Below are 16,582 nucleotides of genomic sequence, written 5' to 3' on the forward strand. Positions count from 1 at the left end.
GCTCGAGATCCCATTTTTTAATTGCACGTTTCCAATTCATCACTAGGAAAAAGATTTTTGGAGTTATTTTCGTTTCCTCAACATTTCCTTTGCATGTTGTGTGCAGATGTAATTATAATTCAATAATCAACAATGCATATTCCAGCAGTATCACTGGCTAATTTGTTTGTAAGGACTGTAAGGATGATGACAGACAGGTTGAAGAGATCTTAGCATGTGGATAAAGATGACTTTGTTTGTCTTTCTTTTCAGACCTTCCTGCATTGAGAAAATAAACAAAGAATCTTCGCGTGCACTTCACTAACTGGCTGCAGAGAGTTGGCCAAAATGTGACATGTGTGTCTGATTTTTGCCAATAATAAATCAAATTTGTTTCCATGCTGACCCTTTTTCACTGAGTCTCTCTCTCTCTCTCTCTCTCTCTCGATTGACAGAGATCTCCAATTTACCTAACCCACATCTTTAAACTATGGGTGGAAACCGGACTACCAACAGAAAACCCACACTGACTTGAAACATGCTGGGCTTGAACCAGGTATGTTACCTTCTTGCTGTTAAAAGCAACAGTGCCAGCCACTGTTGCCACCCACAGTTGGTTTTATCTGACCTAAGTGGGCATTAATAGCAACTGCTATACAATATGACAGTATATAAGTATCAATTGTTGTATGTATGTAATGTTTTATTTTCTCAAAAATGTACAGTTTCACTTCAGAAGACATATATTAACTCTTATATGTCATATGGATTCCATTTTTTGGATGAGGAATGGGCTTAAAAAAGCTAGGAAGAGCCAGGATATTACTTACTGTAACTCAATATATTGTGCTTAGCTGAAAGTTTTCGGTCAAGCTAACTATTGCAGCATAATCATGTTTTAGTTTGCGAAGATACTGAGGTGCTAAACCATTTAATGCTTTATAAATTATAAGTATTATTAGTAAGTTTTTGAAATGTATGTGATACAGTTAGGCTTATATGATCATATTTCTTTGATCTAGCAACACAGCAAGCAATTTCGGGTGTAAAATACATCTAATAGCCGTCTAAACAAAGCCCACAAATGTAGGTTAAACAAGGCAAAATATGGGATCATGTCAGTAAAAAATTTATAGACATCTAAACATATCCCAAAACTAAATTAAATAAATAAACCCAAATGTATTTTTATATAGTGCTTTCAATTAATGACCAAACACCTTGTAATCACTGTTGACTTTGTATACAGATCATACATTTCCCAAGTTATTTGGACAAAAAACACCTGTAACCAAAATCAAGTTTATTTTCACTAGAAGAGGGATAGCCTCATAGCCACATAATATCAGGCCTATAGGTAATCTAGACAGTGAAATGATGGATATTGCTTTCTGGGCATCAACACACACAAACAGAAACAATACTTTTCAAATAAATATTATTATCAAAATTCTTCAATCTACATACTCTTCTGCACTAACAATGGCTCAGTTGAAAGGACAACTGCATCAAGACAAGGAGGTTTGAGCCTCGGCTGTGTGGAGCTTACATATTCTCCCTGAAATGAAGGGAAAACTGACAGAGCCTAAAAAAGTCACCCACTTTCCTCAGAGATGTGATTGCCAACAGATAAACTTGCCAAAAGCTTGACTGGAACAGCCTCGATAGGCTTGAAAAGACAGGCCATCCAGAACAATAGCCAGGTCTCAAGCTGGAATCTGGGTGCTGCTCACAGGCCTCTGCCTACAAGTGCCACGGAGGAAGCGAGTTATCAATGCTCCCTTCCAAGGGACTGTCCACCCAAAGGAAAGTGGTAGGTGGAAATAGCCGCCACATAGACCTTCAGTGTAAAAGGGGACAGACCTTCAGTGTAGAAGATGACAGATCTTCAGAGTAGAAGACCTTCACAGTATGGCTTTGGGAAGGAGATGGAGCATAAACAGTCGCTCCACATAGTGAAGTTCCGTTGCTTTTGTCACAGGTCGGAGCGGACCACAAACTGTGTGCGTCTCGCTCCTTCCCAAGTTCCACCTCGAGGAGGTCCTAAAAGCACCCCAATGACCAAACAACAAGAGATAAGTGCTTTAAAACAATCAACTTTATTTAAATTATTTAAAACTATAGTGGGGAATGGGGAAAGGGAATCTAAAAAAAGTCTCGCTTCTCGCCCTCAGAGGGAGTACTACGGGGCCGGGGACGTTGGAGGGGAGAAGCCTTCTCTGCGGGGCCAGGGGACAACAGGGCAAGGGCCGGGCGGAGCTCCTTCGTCCTCGGCCCACATCCTGCATATAAAGACTTTCCGTGGCGCGCCTCGTTCCTCCTGAGGGCAGAATAAATAACAAGTAAGTTTAGTTTAGTTTAGTTTAGTTTATTTGTTAAACAGGGACAATGCACATTAAGGAACATAATTGTAAATGTGCCAGAATTAGCCCAAAGGGCTATTTTTCATCTGTAGCCCCCTGACAGAATATTAAAAAGTCACCCTAAAACAAAATACATAGCATTCATTACACATATACACATAAAAAAGAAAATAATAATATTAACAATAGTAAGAGAGAGAAAAAGAGGGAGAAAATTTAAATTAAATGGCAACAGGAAGAGGCAATACAAGACCAAAAAACAATTTACACCAGGACATCAAATTTGTCAAGAGTGTAAGACTAATGTCGACAGTGCTGATTTGTCAGTAACCAGTTTTTAAGATGAAACTGAAAAGAACCAAGAGTGTGTTTATTTCTAATTGTTGTTGGGATGGAATTCCATTCCCTTGCAGCTTTAACTGAAAATACAGAATGACTGAATTTAGATTTTTTAAGAGGGATAATACAATCCCCTCTTTCCCCGCCCCTTGTAGATCGTAGAGAAGTTGTTCTAATATTAACAAACTGTTTTATTGGCGAGTTCAGGCTAAGAATAGTCTTAAACAATAGACAAATATGTACATAATTAATCAAATTATCCCAGCTTAGTAAATTGTATTTTTTCAATATTAAGCAATGATGATACTGAACTGATTTCTTATCTAAAATTTTTAGTGATTGTTTATACAAGGATTCCAGTGGTTTCAGAGTAGTTGTAGTAGCGTGCGACCAAGTAGTAAAACAATACGTAATATGTGACATTATCATAGAATGCACATACATTAAAGCGGCTTCAGAGGACATATAATCACGAATAAATCTAAAATTTGATATACTAAATCTCACTCTATTACACACCTTTTTGACCTGAGCCTTAAAAGAAAGTTTGGAATCAATCACAACACCGAGATACTTATATTCAGGTACAACTTGAATTTTTTCCCCTGATATAAAAACATCTGGCACCTCACTCAAACTATTAGATTTGGTAAAGAACATACTCACTGTTTTAGAGATGTTTAACTGTAAACAGCATTGTTCTAGCCAGGCTGTGACATGAACCAGGGATTCTGTAAGTTCATTTGCAACTTGTGACACACTACGTCCATGTATATAAATAACAGTGTCGTCCGCATACATTTGAATATTAATGTTAGGACAGATTGATGGAAGATCATTGATATACAACGTAAATAATAAAGGACCCAAGATAGATCCTTGTGGAACACCAGTATCTATACTTAGCGGGGCTGACCTATAACCCTGTATACCAACGTACTGTGTGCGACCCAACAAATAAGATTCAATCCATCTTAAAGTATGAGGAGAAAAATTAAAACCTAATAATTTAGATATAAGAATTCTATGATTTACCGTATCAAAGGCCTTCTTGAGATCAAGAAACACAGCCCCGACAACCCCTCCTGAGTCTAATAGAGACTTGACTTTTTCAGTGAGGTAGCAGTTAGCCATCTCTGTTGAATAGTTTGCTCTAAAGCCAAACTGCATTGGATGTAATGCACACAAATTAGAATTCAAATAATTAGTAATTTGTGCAGCTATCAATTTCTCTGCAACCTTTGAAACTATAGGTAAAATGCTAATAGGTCTATAATTATTAACAGAATGAGGATCACCACTTTTAAATATAGGAACAATAACAGATGACTTCCAAGCACAAGGAAACAGACCCTGAGAAACTGAAAGATTAATAATTTTTGTGATAGGATTAACTAAGGACTCGCTAAGATCTTTAAGCATTACCACATCCATACCAATTACATCCTTTGCTCTAGATTGTTTAAGAGATACAATTGTTCTTCTAACATCTGATTCAGAGACTGCCCTTAAAATAAGGGCTTGTTCCATTGTATTAGCTGGATAAACCTCGGTATATTTAGGAGAGAAACATTGTGCAATTGTGACTACTGAGTCCACAAAGTGATAATTAAGTGCTTCAGCTACTTCAGTTCGATTGTTAGTCAGCTTCCCATTTACCAATAATTCAACTGATGACCTATCTTTCATTTTATCTCCTTTTAAGTAATTTAACTGATTCCAGATTGTTTTAGAATCACCTCTTGCTTCTTCAATTATTCTTAAAAAAAAGTCAGCCTTAGCTTTTCTTAAAGTCTTTACCACCTTGTTCCGTAACATAACGAATTGTTGTCTATCATGACTTAACTTTGATCGATTTACAGTTTTTAAAGCAAGATCCCGTTTTTTCATTAGTTCTAGACTATCTGAACTCATCCAGGGAACCATATGTTTCCTATTTTTAGGATTAATTTTACAACTGAAATCTTTGATCGTGCCCTCTAATTTTTTGGAAAATATTTGACTGTCATCCTCTAGGTCTTTTCCAGTTAATAAATCATCCCATTTAATCTGATGGATCACCCTTCTGAAATCTTCTAGTTTACGTTTTGGAATACCATAAGAATCATATTTCCTTTTAAATGAATTGAATCTCTTATTAGACAATTTTCTAGTCACTAAAATCAAATTGTGGTCAGAAAGACCTGTTAGCATATTAAAAGTCTTTAAAATTCTCTCTGCTCGATTACTAAAAATTAAGTCAATTTGAGACCTTGTTGTGTTAGTTAATCTTGTGGGCCCATTTATCATTTGCTTCAGATCAAAGTTGTCAGTTATCTGTTTGAGATTCTTTCTAATGGTTTTATCTTCCCAATTAATATTAAAATCTCCCATAATTATAACTTCCTTATTGAAATCACACTGTTGTAGTAATAATTTAAACTTTTCATAAAAACTGATATTTGAAGATGGTGGTCGATAAATTACAATTAATACAAAAGACATCTGTGGTGATAGTATAAAATTCAGACCAAGACATTCCAAATCTGTGCAATTTGGCCAAACGATTTCACTACACTGAATGCTAGTTTTCACATAAATCATAACTCCACCTCCCTTCGAACCAACTCTATCCTTCCTAAACAGTTTAAAACCAGGTATTTCTAATGCCGCAGACGGAGAATTTTCATGAAGCCATGTCTCAGATAAACAGAGAAAATCTAGATTAGAATCTAATAAAAGATGTTGTATTTGATCACTTTTAGATATGATGCTTCGTATATTCAAATGACCACCTAAGAGACCTTTTGGCTTAACTTTAGGATCCCAAATCGTTCTTGATTGATTTACCGTCTGAAAAAAAAAACTTTTTCTGTTTTTTAAAATACCTTGATTTACAGTTTTCCTCTTCCCATTTTGCAAAGACTTTGCAAGCACTTGCGAAGTACCTAAACCAGCGTTCGCGAGACTGGAAGTCAGTGAGTCGATCGGCGCAGCTCCTACAGACGAGCTCGTATGAATCTCCGCGTCACTCCCGCTCGCAGCATGGTAACCCAGGTCGGCCTCAGACGCCAATGAATGGACACGCCGCGGAACGCCAACTCCAGCCACGGACACACCTGTTGACTCGGCTTCCGCCGCATCTCTCCCCGCACCAACACGACCAGCAGAAACCAGCGAGACAGGGCGAAGGAGATTAGTGTGGTGATCACAGCCAGACAATAACGTACCGCTACCAAAAGTGCGTACCTGTAGGATAGCTGGAACCGACACGGAATGTACCATGCCAGCGGAACGTCGGTCCATAATGGCAGCGTCAATTTGCTGAGCCTCCACCACCGCTCCGCCCGCGGGTAAGACACAACCACCAAAACCCGGGCCACCAGAATGATGGAGGTTAGTTTTAGCGTGTTGTGGACCGGGACAGGGATGAATATCTCCCGATAATAACAAAGACATCATGATAATTAAGCCTAAAGCTTCATTCCGATGGAGTCGAGTTGATGGCTTTGAATTTTTCTTCACTTGCTTGTACATGGTTGGATAAATAAAAGTTAACGCTAAAATGTACTTCCCATGTCCGAAATTTCCCAAAGCATTATAGGTTTGTTTAACCAACCATCCAACATTGTCAGTGAAAGTTTTCTCATATACATTGAAGAATGAGTGATTATTAAAATGATCAGCAGATAGACTAAAATTAGCAGGACTAAAAAAGTTAAGAAGCAAGCTGTAAACTAAGAGAGCTAAAACAGCGCCTGCCGCTCCTGTCGCCATCTTCCCAAGTTCTTCGTTGGATCACTCACACTATGCCTTCTTTCTGGGTGTCTGTACCAGCGATAAGGTAAGTATCTTCCCTTCTTTGTAGGTTTTCTAGGGCTAGGAGTCGTCGCTGGATAAGTTAGCTTTAGCTCGTGCAAAGGTAAGTATCTTCCTTGCTTTACAGATTCTCTAGGGCTGTGGGTCGTTGCTGGGTAAGTTAGCTTTAGCTCGTGCAAAGGTAAGTATCTTCCTTGCTTTACAGATTCTCTAGGGCTGTGGGTCGTTTCTGGGTAAGTTAGCTTTAGCTCGTGCAAAGGTAAGTATCTTCCTTGCTTTACAGGTTCTCTAGGGCTGTGGGTCGTTGCTGGGTAAGTTAGCTTTAGCTCGTGCAAAGGTAAGTATCTTCCTTGCTTTACAGGTTCTCTAGGGCTAGGGGTCGTCGCTGGGTAAGTTAGCTTTAGCTCGTGCAAGGGTAAGTATCTTCTTTACTTTACAGGTTCTCTAGGGCTGTGGGTCGTAACGAGGCAAGTTAGCTTTAGCTCATGCGAAGGTAAATATCTTCTCCACTTTACAGGTTCTCTAGGGCTGTGGATCGTGGGTGGGTTAGTTAGCTTTAGCTTGTGCGAAGGTAAGTTCAGAATTTAAATCCATACCTCACTGCAACCGTCCAATGCAGCAAGAGGCGAGGAGCTTTGATGGACTCACGGCCAGGGCCGACACGCTACGTCCCGCTGAGTAAACTCCAAACGGCCAATGACCGCACGTCCTCTTCCCTAGGCAGGCGAAGATCTAGACAAAAGACAGGAGTTATCACACATTTGTTGTTGTAGGAAACGTACGTAAGAACGCCCAGGTTCCCTTGGTCCCTCCTCAACTACCCCTCTGCTGCTCGGCGGCTGATGTAGCTATCAAACTCCTCACTGTACCTCACTCGGTGTTTCCACGTAACTCCTGCTGGACTCCGCTACAGAGCGTAAATTAGTTGGTTGGGCACACACCGTCACGGCGGCCCCCACTGGCATCCACAGGGTTCAATCCCTCCTAAGGTGAGTACGAACAACAAGGACACAGCACAACACTTTAAAAGCTTTGTGTACTCACGTCAAATTAAATCACTCACTCGTTGCACAGCACACACTCCAGTGGATAAGTTAGGGTCCGTACTCCTCTCCTGGTGGAACTGTGCCTGAGTAGCAGGGTAGAATGGTACTGGCCACGTAGTACAACGCCTCAACCTGATGGCAAACTCTCACTGTCCAGTATTACTCAATACACACACCCCTCGGCTCACCCACCTATTACACACATCTAGTGGGGCCGTTCAGAAATGGTTTACACTCTCCTTTAACAAACAAGCATTCCAATATTAGTCGCTGAATTGCTGTTACTCACGGTTGGCGGGTCTCTAACCGATCTCTCTCTCTCTCTCCTTATTTCTCCTTCCTCAGGACGTCTCCCATATAAACAATGCCGTTAATGCAGAGCTCCCAATCCTTCGTGTAGACAATAACAACAAAAGGTGCCAATGGGTACGTTTCAATCACAAGATACTCTTACTTGACTTTGAACGGTGTTTCTTCTCTCTTCACAGATCCCAGACGTATCACAACAACGTATTTCAACACCAGAACGACTCACAACCCAACCGGTATCCGCAGCACACATCCAACGCGATCAAAAACTTTCTTCTCCTGTGACTCCTACTCTCTCCTTTTATATTCCTCTCTTCAGCGTGGCTCGTCCAATCGTCATCCGCCACATCGCTCACGCAGCCGTGCCGTATTATGGTGATTGCGGGGGATCCCCGGGAAACCCAGAAGTGCCGTGGCCATGCAAACCGGCCCGGGCGGAACCTCTTCACTCTACTTTTGGTTCCGCCCTATCTAGTCACTCCGTGACACTTTTCCATTGCTCTATCCGCCAAGTATAAGACACAGTAGCCAACTCTCTTTAAAGTTTACACATCAAGAGTTCTGATCTTTGAAGAGCATAGGGTTGATCACTTCTAATTGGAGTTGGACCAGACATATTCAACCACATGTGCATCTGTGCATACTGAAAACTTCTCATTTTAACGTCTTTTTGTAGTTGTATTTTTTAAAATCAGTGCTAACATTTGCAAGCCTTTGAAACACGTGCAAATGATAAACTTTCCCTATTTAAGTTTGTGTATTAATCCACAAATCACGTGCGAGTAGAACTGTGGGTCGTGATCCGTGGGTGGTAGAAACCTTAGGCCATAGCTGGGTCGGGGTCTCAGTTTTACATTGGATTTTGAGTTTTCATAGACAGAAACTTGATCCGCACTGCCTGCAAAGGCTCTAGGTGAGAATCCTATTTTGGAGTAGTTCCAGTAACTACGGACAAGTCCAAAGAAGGTATAGAGAAAAGTCAATGTGGATTAAGCCCCTCGCCCCCCTAAGAAACCTGATGACCAGGTCGTGCTGACCAACCGACCTACCTACTATAGGGTCATGGTTGGCGGAGATGACATCCCTGTATACTTTAATGATGGAGCCTCCTCTCAGACCGATGACGCAAAATAGAAAGCACAATGCCAATCGGCCATTTCCGGGGGGTCTTCTCGATGAGAACACCACTCAACAAACAGGTTCTACTTCAGCACGTAAGCATGTCTTGTGTACGGTGCATATATCAAAGTGATCATGTACACTACCTGCTGGGGTGCCATACATTGCCCCCTTTCTGAAAAAGAAGGTCCTTCCTTAGGGAATTTTCGCCAGGGAGGGGCTGTCATGAATTTCCATGAACAACATCCTTTGGGGCCAATAAAGGGCCACCAATAGGACCTTCCCTGACTTTGCAGGCCAGTCAAGTTCCACCACACCAAACTCACTCATCCATGTCTTTATGGACCTTGCTTTGTGCACTGGTGCACAGTCATGTTGGAATTGGAAGGGGCCACCCCCGTCTTGATATGATGAAGAATTAAAAGTACTTTTTACTGGAACTAAGGGTCCAAGCCCAACCCCTGAAAAACAACCCCTCACTACCATAACCCCCCCCCACACACACACCAAACTTTACACTTGGCACAATGCAGTTGGGTAAGTATTGTTTTCCTGGCAACTGCCAAACCCAGACTCGTCCATTGGATTGAAAGACAGAGAAGTGAGATTCTTCGCTCCAGAGAACATGTCTCCTGCTCTAGAGTCCAGTGGCGGCATGCTTTACACCTCTGCATTTGATGCTTGGCATTGAACTTGGTGATGTAAGACTTTTCATGAAGCCCATTTCATGAAGCTCTCTATGCACTGTTCTTGAGCTAATCTGAGGGCCACATAAAGTTTTAGGTCGGTAGTTATTGTCTTTGCAGGAAGTTGCTGACTTCTGCGCACTGTGCACCTTAGCATGCATTGACCCCAATCTGTGATTTAACCTGGCCTACCACTTTGTGGCTGAGTTACTGTTTTCCCAATTGCTTCCATTTTGTTATAATATTACTAACAGTTGACCCAGGAATATTTAATTTATGAATGTACTTATTGCACACGTGGCAACCTATCACTGTACTCCTGAAAACGACCCATTCGTTCACAAATGTTTTAAAAGCTCTCTGCATGCTTAGATGATTGATTTTATACACCTGAGGCCAATGTAGTGATTGGAACACCTGAATTCAATGATTTGGAGGGTGTCCCAAAACTTTTGGCAATATAGTGAATGTTCCCACACAGCAGGAGACTCCTATGCGGATCCGCGTTCAAGTCGCCAAACCCGCGTGACTGTCACATTCGTTTTGGAGCCACGCAGAGGATCAGCTCCGCCTCCGCGAGCGCGGTAAATTCTACTGTCAAACAGCGGATCCTGAACGGACCCATGTCGGATCCTCGGACGCGCCTTTACTGAACGGTTAAAAGATGCACACCTGTCAATCGAGATTTTCTTGCTGGGACACGGTTCAGCTGAACCCTCTTTTGAGTAAGTATTGATTTATTGATATAATTGTGGCAGTAAACATTGTTTTTTAATCATCCTGTATACTAATGATTGGAATGACGTTGATATTAAGAAAACTTTAGCATGTTCACTCGTGGATAATGGTTTAGCCCTAGCTGTGCATTATTAAGTTTACTTGTTGGCAATTTTGGTGTAGTGTATCTGCCATCTTCTTTATAATGAAAATTAATCTTTGGCAATTTACTCATTGTTTGACTCGGTTCAGACTCACGGTCACACTGCAAGATGCCATGTGACCTAATCAGTGACTAAATGAATGCAGGTGTCAGTCAGTGACTAAATGAATGCAGGTGTCAGTCAAAGCGACTGTGTGGTTGGTAAAGACAATCTTCTCGTCTGAGCGGCTGTTAACAGGGTGATTTAACCAGAGGTGTGTAACGAATTCCAATTACAGTTTTGGGTAACTTGTCACGAAACAGGAGAGGAAGCAAATGCAAGTTAAGAGTTTTATTGTAAACAGAGTGAAATGAACAATGCGAACAGCTGAGCGGGTGACACAGGCAGTTGAGGTGGCCAGCGTGAAGACAGTGAAACTCCAGTGTGTGATATCCAAATCCAAATCCAAAACACGATCACGAACACGAGAGCAGGAACACGGAAGACAGGAACACACAGCACGAGACCTCACCAACAGCTAGACATCCGGAACGATCTGACAAAGAACACGAGAACTGAGTGAGTATAAATAGGTGAGTTGATGAGCTGCAGCTGGAGCGAGTGATGATCATCAGGTGCGCTGGAGGTAAGTGCCAAACACACCCACACACACAGACACCACTACACAACACAGCCATGTGAATCAGAAGGAAACAATGTATTCATAAACCGTGACAGTACCCCTCCTCCTAGGAACGCCGCCTGGCGTTCCCAGACTCCCCTACCTGTCGATTGAATTCCTCGATAAGAGAGTGATCCAATATGTCCCGAGCAGGAACCCAACTTCTCTCCTCCGGACCGTAACCTTCCCAATCCACCAAGTACTGAAATCCGCGTCCCCTCCGCCTAGAGTCCAGAATACGATTTACCGAATACGTGGTCTCCCCATCTACGAGACGAGGCGGGGGGGGAACCGGGGCAGGCGGATTAAGGCGTGACAAAAACACAGGTTTAATCTTGGAAATATGAAAGGCGGGATGAACTCTCCTGTACGCAGGAGGAAGACTAAGGCGGACAGTCACTGGATTAATGATTTTAGTGACCTTGAACGGGCCAATGAATTTGGGAGCTAACTTATTAGATACGGATCGGAGAGGAATATTCTTGGTAGAAAGCCACACTCTTTGACCAACGACGTATCTCGAAGGCCTAGACCGGTGGCGATCGGCTTTGGCCTTGGTACGCTCCCGCACCTGGAGTAAAACCTCACGGGTTCTAGTCCAGGTACGACGACACCTCTGAACAAATGCGTGAGCAGAGGGGACCGTGACTTCGGATTCCAGACTGGGAAAAACAGGTGGTTGGTAACCTACACTACACTGAAACGGCGATAGGCCCGTAGATGATACCGGTAAAGAATTGTGGGCGTACTCCACCATAGAGAGCTGTTGACTCCAGGATGAAGGATTCTTGGAAACCAGACATCGCAACACTCTCTCCAAATCTTGGTTGGCTCTCTCGGTTTGACCATTGGTCTGGGGATGAAACCCAGAGGAAAGGCTAACAGTCGCCCCTAGTAATCTACAAAACTCACGCCAAAATTTGGACACGAACTGGGGACCCCTGTCGGAAACCACGTCTGTCGGGAGGCCATGTAAGCGAAAGACGTGGTTTACGACAATCACCGCTGTCTCCTTGGCTGACGGTAATTTGGGCAAGGGAATGAAATGAGTCGCCTTCGAGAATCGGTCCACCACGGTCAAAACAACCGTGTTGCCCTGGGAGGGCGGGAGGGCGGTAACAAAATCTAGAGCGATATGGGACCAGGGTCTCGAAGGGACAGGCAGCGGTCGAAGTAACCCATCAGGAGGACGATTGGAAGTCTTACCACTGGCACAAACCGAACAAGCCAAAACAAAACTGTGAATGTCCCGAGCCATACGTGGCCACCAGAATCGTTGCTTGACCAAAAATCTGGTTCGACTTACTCCGGGATGACAAGCAACATTGGAACAATGACCCCACTGAATGACATTGGACCTTAACCTCTCCGGCACAAATAAACGGTTCGGTGGACACCCGACCGGAGGCGTTACCCCTTCTAGAGCCGCTTTGACCCTCGATTCGACCTCCCATACGAGTGCAGAGATAACTATCTTCTCTGTTAAAATACACTCGGGAGTAGACAGGCGTTCGGAACGATCAAAAATGCGTGACAAATAATCGGGTTTGTTGTTTTTGGAACCCGGACGATACGAGAGATAAAAATAAAAACGACCGAAAAAAAGTGCCCACCGAGCCTGCCTGGAATTCAGTCTTTTAGCAGTTCTAATATATTCCAAGTTCTTATGATCGGTCCAAACAATAAAAGGTACCCCGGAACCCTCTAACCAGTGGCGCCATTCTTCCAATGCTAACTTGACTGCCAGCAACTCTCTATTACCAATATCGTAATTACGTTCCGCGGGGGACAATCGATGTGAAAAAAACGCGCAAGGGTGCATCTTGTCATCTGAGGAAGAGCGTTGGAATAACACTGCTCCTACCCCCACCTCTGACGCATCGACCTCGACCACGAACTGACGTGAAGGATCAGGGGAAATAAGAATAGGGGCTGAAACGAAGCAACCTTTCAGTTTGGCAAACGCAGCTTCAGCTACGTCTGACCACCTGAACGTAGTTCGTGGAGAGGTCAAGGCAGTCAGAGGTGCAGCTAGTTGGCTGAAATTGCGAATAAAACGCCGGTAAAAATTGGCGAACCCCAGAAACCTTTGCAGGGCCTTACGGGAATCTGGACTTGGCCAATTTACCACAGCCTTAACCCTTTCAGGATCCATACGCACTCCCTCAGTAGAGATGATGTACCCCAAAAATGGTACGGACTGTGCATGAAACTCGCATTTCTCCGCCTTGACAAAAAGCCCATTCTCTAGCAACCTCTGAAGCACTCGTCTGACGTGTTGCACATGTTCCTGGAGAGATGAAGAAAAAATCTATATGTCATCCAGGTAGACATATATGAACTGGTCAACCATATCTCGCAACACATCATTGACGAGTGCTTGGAAAACTGCCGGCGAATTAGATAGCCCGAAAGGCATCACTAAATATTCAAAATGGCCACGAGGGGTGTTAAAAGCAGTTTTCCATTCATCCCCCTCCCTAATGCGGACCAAATGATAAGCGTTACGTAAATCCAATTTTGTGAAAATGGATGCTCCCTGCAACCTCTCAAAAGCTGAAGACATCAACGGTAAAGGATAAGTATTCTTAACCGTGATGTTGTTCAGCCCTCGGTAATCAATACAAGGTCGCAGAGAACCATCCTTCTTCCCCACAAAAAAGAACCCCGCCCCTGCTGGAGAAGAGGAAGGGCGGATGAACCCGTTTGCTAGAGAATCAGAAATGTATTTCTCCATAGCCTCCCTTTCGGGAATCGAAAGCGAATATAACTTGCCTTTAGGCGGAGACTTACCTGACATTAATTCTATAGCACAGTCATAGGGACGATGCGGAGGAAGAGAAGCAGCCCGCGACTTACTGAACACTTCCTTCAGGTCATGGTACTCTGCGGGCACGTTAGATAAATCCACTGCCTCCTCCTGAAACACAGACAAAGGCACAGACGAACAAGCAGAAACAAGACAAGACTCATGACACTTTACACTCCAAGCACACACTGAATTAGTCTGCCAGTCCACTTTGGGGTTGTGTAATGTTAGCCAGGGATGTCCGAGTACAACAGGAGCCAGAGGTGTGTCCATAATGTAAAATGAAATAGTTTCAGTGTGGTTGCCCGAGGTGATGAGTGTGATATTGTCAGTGACAGAAACAATGGTGGGAAGATCTTGTCCATTGAGTGCATGAACTGAAATTTGACGTGAAAGGGGTCTGAAGGGAATCTGGTGTCTGACAGCAAATGAACGGTCCATGAAATTACCTTCTGCCCCTGAATCCACCAGTGCTCGACAATCGTGATGACGTGCTGACCACCTCAGTCTCACCGGGAGGAACGTAGATGAGGGCTTTTCGGCTGAGACCCCGCCCGATAGTAGCCTCGAATTTACTACCGGGCTGGACCTTTTACGGGACAGTTGTAAGCAAAGTGACCAGTTCCACCGCAATATAAACAAAGGCCCTGGGACCTCCGCCGCTCCTTTTCCTCCCGGGAGAGTCGGGCTCGACCCACCTGCATGGGCTCGGGATCGTAGACAGGGCTGACCACGTCACCACCAGTGACTCGAACTTCCTCCGTTCTGCTGATACCGGAGCTGGGTTTGACTCTGCGATTCATACGAGTCAACCGGGAGTCGACTCTTAAGGCCAGTTCAATGAGTCCGTTGAGTGTAGTTGGTAACTCCGTGGTGTAGATCTCCCGATGGACGCGGTCAGCCAACCAATGCAGGAACATGTCCCACTGCGCCTCCTCATTCCATTGACACTCAGCAGCAAGCATTCTGAACTCAATCGAATAATCAGAAACTGACCTCTCTCCTTGCTTCAACTCCGCCAGTAGACGAGCCGCTTCCCCTACCTCGCTTCATTTCTTTTGATAGTGTCTGGAATGAGGCGCAGCATGGATCCTGGTTCTCCCACACCGCCGTTCCCCAGAGCGCCGCCTTACCCGTCAAAAGGGTTAACACAAACGCCACCTTGGTCTGTTCGTTGTTGAAGGTTCTAGGTTGCAAAGAGAAATGCATTGAGCAACGTGTTAAAAATGCTCTACAAAAATTCGGCTCACCAGCGTAAGATTCGGGAATCGGTAGGCGGGGCTCCGAGGACGTGTTGTTATCCGGTGGTATGGGTTGAACAGGCGGTGTGGGCGGCGCAGTGGGCATCTGAAGTTGTTGAAATTGTTGGGTGAGCTCCGATACCTGTGCCACCAACGCCTGAACAGCACGACCAGTCTCACAAAGATTGCGTTCTTGAGACTCCATTCGTCTGTTGCTGCGATTGAAGAACTCCTCCATGGATGTAATATTTGAACTCGCTGCTTCCATGACTTGGTCAGATCGTTCTGTCACGAAACAGGAGAGGAAGCAAATGCAAGTTAAGAGTTTTATTGTAAACAGAGTGAAATGAACAATGCGAACAGCTGAGCGGGTGACACAGGCAGTTGAGGTGGCCAGCGTGAAGACAGTGAAACTCCAGTGTGTGATATCCAAATCCAAATCCAAAACACGATCACGAACACGAGAGCAGGAACACGGAAGACAGGAACACACAGCACGAGACCTCACCAACAGCTAGACATCCGGAACGATCTGACAAAGAACACGAGAACTGAGTGAGTATAAATAGGTGAGTTGATGAGCTGCAGCTGGAGCGAGTGATGATCATCAGGTGCGCTGGAGGTAAGTGCCAAACACACCCACACACACAGACACCACTACACAACACAGCCATGTGAATCAGAAGGAAACAATGTATTCATAAACCGTGACATAACTAGTACTTTTAAAGTGATTTTTAAGGATACATTTACTCAAGTACATTTCTAGTGAAAAAACTGTACTTTTACTTCATTCTGTGGTGTTATTATGATAAGCATACTTGACTTTGGATGCTACATACCATATCTGTCTGTTTGATTACAGGTGCTGTGTTCAACCTGGCAACAGATCGGGCAACAAGGAGACGTGTAATGGGAGAAATTATTAAATAATAAAAAACATTTTTGTTGTACAACTTGTCTTTCTCCAGTTATTTATTGTCAGATGTTTTAGCTGTGCGTAGTGCAGCATTTCATTGAAGTTGTAGCCTAATAGATCAAGTATTTTATGTTTGCATTGACCTGGGCATATAAAGCACTAAATTAGGTTTTGACCCCAAAAATACTATTTTTAAACAAAAACAGAATATGCTATAACTGTCCATAAATGTAAATGGCAATTTTATATTTTCATTGAGTAGTAATTACTTTTGTACATTAAATTGAAATATTTTAGTGAAACTTTTCTGTTAGGCCTATTTACAATATTGTTAGGTTAAAAATACAAGACAATGCAGATTTAAGGTTCTATATTGCTGCAGTGGCCAGGCCTAGTGATAGTTTTGGTTTTATCCTTTAGTTTAGTTTATCC

At 43.4% G+C, this 16,582-nt stretch overlaps 1 long non-coding RNA gene across 1 annotated transcript; it reads left to right on the plus strand.

Annotated features, from left to right (window-relative positions):
• The first annotated feature begins 10,132 nt into the window (after positions 1-10,132).
• LOC141363899 (uncharacterized) lies at positions 10,133-16,187 on the plus strand. Its single transcript, XR_012369529.1, has 2 exons — positions 10,133-10,364; positions 16,097-16,187. It is a non-coding gene; the product is annotated as an uncharacterized lncRNA (long non-coding RNA).
• The last annotated feature ends 395 nt before the right edge of the window (positions 16,188-16,582 follow it).

Source organism: Misgurnus anguillicaudatus, chromosome 5 (assembly GCF_027580225.2).
Source record: "Misgurnus anguillicaudatus chromosome 5, ASM2758022v2, whole genome shotgun sequence".
NCBI classification, from domain to species: domain Eukaryota; kingdom Metazoa; phylum Chordata; class Actinopteri; order Cypriniformes; family Cobitidae; genus Misgurnus; species Misgurnus anguillicaudatus.